This window comes from Pelecanus crispus, chromosome 9 (assembly GCF_030463565.1).
Source record: "Pelecanus crispus isolate bPelCri1 chromosome 9, bPelCri1.pri, whole genome shotgun sequence".
NCBI lineage: Eukaryota > Metazoa > Chordata > Aves > Pelecaniformes > Pelecanidae > Pelecanus > Pelecanus crispus.
In genome coordinates, this window is record NC_134651.1 from 34363639 (window position 1) to 34369221 (window position 5583).

At 52.9% G+C, this 5583-nt stretch overlaps 1 long non-coding RNA gene across 1 annotated transcript; it reads right to left on the minus strand.

The window, feature by feature from the left end:
* Nucleotides 1-1510: 1510 nt before the first annotated feature.
* LOC142594323 (uncharacterized) lies at nt 1511-4789 on the minus strand. Its single transcript, XR_012831332.1, has 3 exons — nt 4676-4789; nt 4210-4311; nt 1511-2280 (listed from the first exon to the last, which is right to left on the minus strand). It is a non-coding gene; the product is annotated as an uncharacterized LOC142594323 (long non-coding RNA).
* Nucleotides 4790-5583: the final 794 nt, after the last annotated feature.

A 5583-nucleotide genomic window follows, 5' to 3' on the forward strand; every position in this document is an offset into this window, starting at 1 on the left:
TGCAAGACACTCACCAGAAAGCTGATTATCTTTGAGACCTTCTGCCTGCCCAACAGCTTGGTGTGAAGGAGCTGCTCTGGGGGTCAGAAATAACCCAGGCACAGCCTGGAGGTCCACTGGGAAATTTCCCACTGCTCTTACCCCAGGGGCCTTGGTGAGCCACAGGGAATACCTGCAGGTGCCAGCCGCACACCTTTCAAATGAAGTATGTGGGGTTTTTTTAATACAAGGAAGACAGGAAAAAATCTGTGCATAGCAGTGTTGTAAATGTGATGTTTGCTCTGGATTATGTTTGTGTCACGTAGCTCTCGGTGACAGTGAGCTTTGTCCTGTGACAGACATGGGCAACATTTCAGCCAATGACTTAGCAACTTTCGATTTAAGAACCAGCTCAGAACAGTGCTCAGTACCTGCCGCTTCTGCTGCCTCCCCTGGGAGAAGGGTGATGGACATCTTGATGATCCATGGGATGAGGCCTTCAGAAGGCGCTGTGCACTGTGTAGGGCATCCTGAAGCACGGCTATTCTTAGACTTCCCTTTCTGCTGCATTTTGAGACAGGCTGATTTCTTTTGTTTTTCCTTTCCCCCCATTGGGTTTGCACACAGCATGTTAGAGGAGCCAGTGGTGAGCAGGAGACCTCCACATTTGCATGGAGCCCATGAGGGAATGGGAAATGAAGTGCTGTAAGCCTACAAGAGGTTGTAGGTTGCTCAGGTGGTGCCCATGAATGGAGAACTGCTGTATGGTCCAGGAACTGCTGGTGTCCTCCTCTGTCTCCAGAGCCAGGCATTTCCATGAAATACAGGTGACTGCATACACTGCCATTTACCTGACCACCTAACCACGCGGTTTGGTGGTGATAGCTGTCCTAGGAAGTGGCAATGGTCAGAATAAAGAGTCTTAAGGTCTTCCGTCCTTGCTGTGGCTGTGCTCACATGGGAGATTTGGGCCTGTTCTGCACTGCCCAGCCTGCCCAGCCACCCTCCCTCCCCATCTCCCACAGAGCCCCGCACTCTCCCAGGCGGGACTTGTGCTTCTCCCACCCAATCAAAGCTCTGCAGAGAACATCTGCCCTGCACAAAGCCAGGAGTGACCTGGCTTAAAATTAAGGTCACTAGTTTGTGCACATCCCTTCATTGTGTACATCCCATCCTTCCACTGAGCATCTCCCCCTCATGTGATATGGTACCAGAAAAGTCTTTGGTACTGAAGGCCAAAGTGTAGCAGCAAGAGCCTGAGCCCTGGAGACCCAGGAGCTTAGTGCCAGCTCTGCCCAGGGGTGCAGGATGACTCTGCCCCCTCCCCTGTTGTTTCTATTGCAAGCAATGCTGAGACAAGGTCCATCTCTTCCTACGTGAGCAGCAAAGCAAGCCTCAGCAGCAAGCCCTGGTGCTGCCAACAAACACATGATCCAAAGCACCAGTTGGTTCAAACACCATAATGACAGCAAACCCCTTTCAGGAGAAAAACCACCACAGTCCTAAACAGCCTCTTTTCATCCATCTTTATTTCTGGTTCAGCTTGGGCTGTCACAGGAAGGGGTCGGGCAGATTCCTCCCCGCATGTGCGGAGTTTATGATTCTGCTGTCATTGCTCTCTGTGACGATGCAGGGTTTGCTGGAGGGGGGATCTGACTGCCATCCCTGCAGTCCTCTGCTCTGTGGGTGCTGTGCATCATGTGGGGGTGCTGGCTACCCAGTAAGGGCAGCTTCATCAGCTTACTGGGCATGGGGAAGGGGGCTGTACAAAACATCATGGGACTTCCACAGACCTAAGCTCTAAGGCTTCTTACTCTAGCTCAGAAGCTGATTTTACCTTCATGGAAATTGTCTGAATGTATACCAATGTCACTGGGAGCACAATTTGGCTTCACAGCATAAAAATCTGATTTGCTGCTAGGATGCAATGGCTCATGCTCTACCCGTGGCACTCCATGGCCCAAAAGTGCCAGGAGCATCTGATACACATTGGCAATCTTTTTTTTCTGCCAGCTAGAAAATTCTGGTAATGAGAGACCAATGAGGACATTTTCTATCATTGTGCTTCTGTGTTGAGAGCAGATACAGGAAGGATTTGCTGATATTTTCTAATCCCTGGCTGCAGGATTCCCAGCAAATGGATTCCCTGGGGAAACCAGTGGGAAGAAATCTCATGGCCTTCAGGGGAGGACCATGAGGGCTTTTACCCTCAGGACCTGCAGGGCTGGTCTTGGATGGGGTGGTTGTTCCTGGGAAGCGAGGCTCTTCCTTGAGGGGCTGCTGATCCCTCTGCCTTTACATCTGCAAATGCACAAGCATCGGAGAAAAGAGGGGGATTCAGAATTAACCAAGGGGAAAGATAATTGCTGAAGGGACAAGGCTGGGGTGTGAACCAGCAAGGTGCTTGGAAAATCTGCTGATGGGAACTGTAGCAGCATTAGGTAAGTGCAAGGAAGTCAGGCCAGGTTTATGACACAGAGACCTCTCCAGAAGACCCTACCTTGCTGCAAGGAGGGGATAAAGCTCCGCAGTTTCCAAGCTGTGACCTGGACACCACCAGTGCCTCCAGATCATCCACATTTCCCAGTTGGATCTGTGCTTTGCTGAGCTGTACGCATCTCGTGCCGTGTCCTGGGCCAGCTTTCCCTGGGGTGCTGCAAAGCTCACAGCTGCGGGCTGCTCTGTGCTAGAGAGGTGCAGACCACCACTGCCCTTCGCACTGGTGCAGCCCCCTGCATCCACAGCAGCTGAGGGGCCGGTGTGCCCAACCTGCCAGAAAGGCCCAGGGCCAGACCCTCTGCTAGTGCCAACTGGGGCAGCTCCCCGATTGTGACTAAACACCCAGCAATTAAAAGCAGAGAAGGAGCTTAACTTCTTTGCTCAAAGGAGGAGTTTGATTCCTCTCACTAATACACCCTACTCTTCCCCTTCAGGGCCTCTGCAAAGCCCTGGCTCCCATTGCAGGCCAGATGCTTTTCCTTCATGTGCATTTAATTAAAGCATTAGTGAAGGGAGACATCCCCTTTCCCTCACCTCGTTCCCCCCCATTAAGGATCCAGCTGTTATTTTAGGGAAAAGGTGGTATTCTTGAGATTTTACAGGACCCCCTAGGTATGCAGTTTCCTTTCCTCCCCTCACACACAGAATGTGGGAGCAGCAGAGAGGGGATGGCTCAGCCCTGCATCTTCCCGGTAAGTCTCCTGTGACAGCCCTAAGCTCCTGGCAGAGGTAGGAGACCATGGGGCATGACCTGAACACTGTGGCGGCTGCTGAGGAATGTGCTTGTGCCTGGGCATGTTTGCACAAGAGCAACCAGGAGTGGCTCAGCTGAAACAGTGAAACTGGTATTGGTGAGGCAGATCTTTCCCATGCTGAGATTCCTTCATTTGCTGTTCAAAAATGCTTTCATTTTGACAGTGAGCTTTAATGCCACAGCAGCACAGCTGGGCCATGCAAGAGCAGCTCCCTGGTGAGCCCTCCTTGCCGGGAGCAGACCCATGGCTGGGGCAGGGGCCAGGAGCCAGGAAGGTCTTTGCTGCACTCGCTATGCCGGCAAGGAGGAGCTGCTGCTCTTCAGGGCATTGCATGAGTGACCTGCAAAGTCATAGCGCTTTGTGTGTTTTAAATGGGCCAGGAAGGGGCTGGGGAAGATTGGCAGCAAAGACAGAAATCTCTCACTGCCAGCTGGGGTGCGTGGTGATGCATTTTGGTATTTAGCAGGGTGCCTGAAATAACAAAGCTTTCCCCAGAGAGACATAGCTCTGGGGAAGCAGTGCTTCAGCCGGTTACATCCACTCACCCCTCTGATTACCCCCAGAGTAAGTCTGTCCTCTCTTCCAAAGGCTGCTATTTGTTCATCCTCTCTCTGAGGGGCTGGGATGCAGCCATGACATTTAAAGGCAAAACCCAGCGAGGGATGATAAAGCAGGAAAGAAAATAAACTTTTGCAACTTCTACCCGTTTTGGTTCTTCCTCAGACAAAGCACCTGGCTCTGAGGAAGACTATGGTCACTGGAGCACAGGCTGGGAGAGATAGGGACCCAGTGCATCTCCCCTGTGGGCAAGGCAGCAGGTTGCCCAAGACAGTGGGCAGCAACAGGAGGTGTCCCCCCCCCCCATCCTCCTCTCCCCCCAGCCTCTGAGCCCAAGCAAGACCTGGCCCCTCCATCCCCAAAGTGGCTGGGGCTGAGGTGTGTGGTTGTCCCTGTCCCCAGCAAGCTGCAGACTTACTTTGGTGGCGGCTGTCGGGGGCTGCCTGCGCCGGGCAGGGTGGTGGCTCCTGGTGCTCCCGGCTGCACAGGGTCCCCATCTTCCTGGCCACATAGCGGCAGGCTGGTGGGAAAGGGGAGACCTGTCTGCTCGCTGCAGCAATGCAAAGCACCAGCTACCCCAAAAAACCCTCCCCAGAGAGCCCAGAGTGGGACCTCTTCATGAGCTGGGGATCCTGGCAGAGGAGGATCTGCTGGGGGCTGTGCTGGACCCGTGGCAGGTTATGGCCAAAAGTAACAGAGGAAATGGAGAGGACTGAATTTAACGCGGTAAAAGGGAGTTATGATGTCTGGCGTCCTGGCTGTGTTTCAAACCACTCCAGCACCAGCCTTTCTCCCCCCGCAAGCCAAGGCCATGAAATATGCAGAGCATTTACCGTGCAGAAATCCCTCTAAGCAATCTTGCCTAAAATGAGAGGTTTCCTTACCATTGATAATTACTCAAACCATTTTCTCCTGGACTCTGCAAAGCTGTCCTTTCCAGCCAGCCTGTCTCTTCCTGTCTTTGCTCTCGCAGTCAGCTCTGCAGTGGTTTTATTTCTTTACAGCCCGGCTTCCTCCTTCCTTCTCTTCCGCAGGGATGTCGCTCTAGTAACACCCGGTCACGCGCGGGGAGGCAGGCTCAGCCCAGCACTGCCTCCAGGCAGGGCTGCGCCATGCTGGGCATGGGATCCCTGCATCTCCCGGAACAGAAGCAGCACTCGGAGCATCGGCTGTGGGCAGTGGCACCAAGGTTGGAGCTGACCACACCGGAAAGGCAGCTTGGCTGGAGGAGCTGCTAGTGGTCCTTTGAGGCTGATGGAGGACCTGGGTTTGAGATGCCTTGTGCTGCCATCTCTAAGCTCAGCTGGAGAGGAGTGCTGCAGCGTGCACTTTGCTTGTATGGAGCAGGGGTGAAGAAAGGGATGTTTCCTCTCCTTTCCTGCTGCTGCCTGAACACTGCAGGGATGTGAATATCTTTCCCTCCCCCTGACAGGCCTTCCCACCCTCTTATACCACATCCTGTTGTACGCAGGGGAAGGTAAAAGTGACATCCCTAGCAGACAAGATGTAGACAGTAGCACTGGCCTTGGTTTCTCCAGGGTCCTTCCCATGTACACTTGATTTTTGTCCTCAGGGTCACGGCAGCCAGTTATTAAAGAAATGCAGGTTTTGTGCATGCTTTGCAAAACTTTGCTGTTTTTCATGCTTGGTACTTATTCCTAAATCTCAAAGTCAGGTGAATTCTGAAAGTGTCTGCTTTGCCCTTTAACCAGGGCAACATGCTTCCTATCTCCAAACCAAGCACTCACTGATTCAGGCAGGTCAGACTTTGGACTTGATGGCCTTGCCTTGG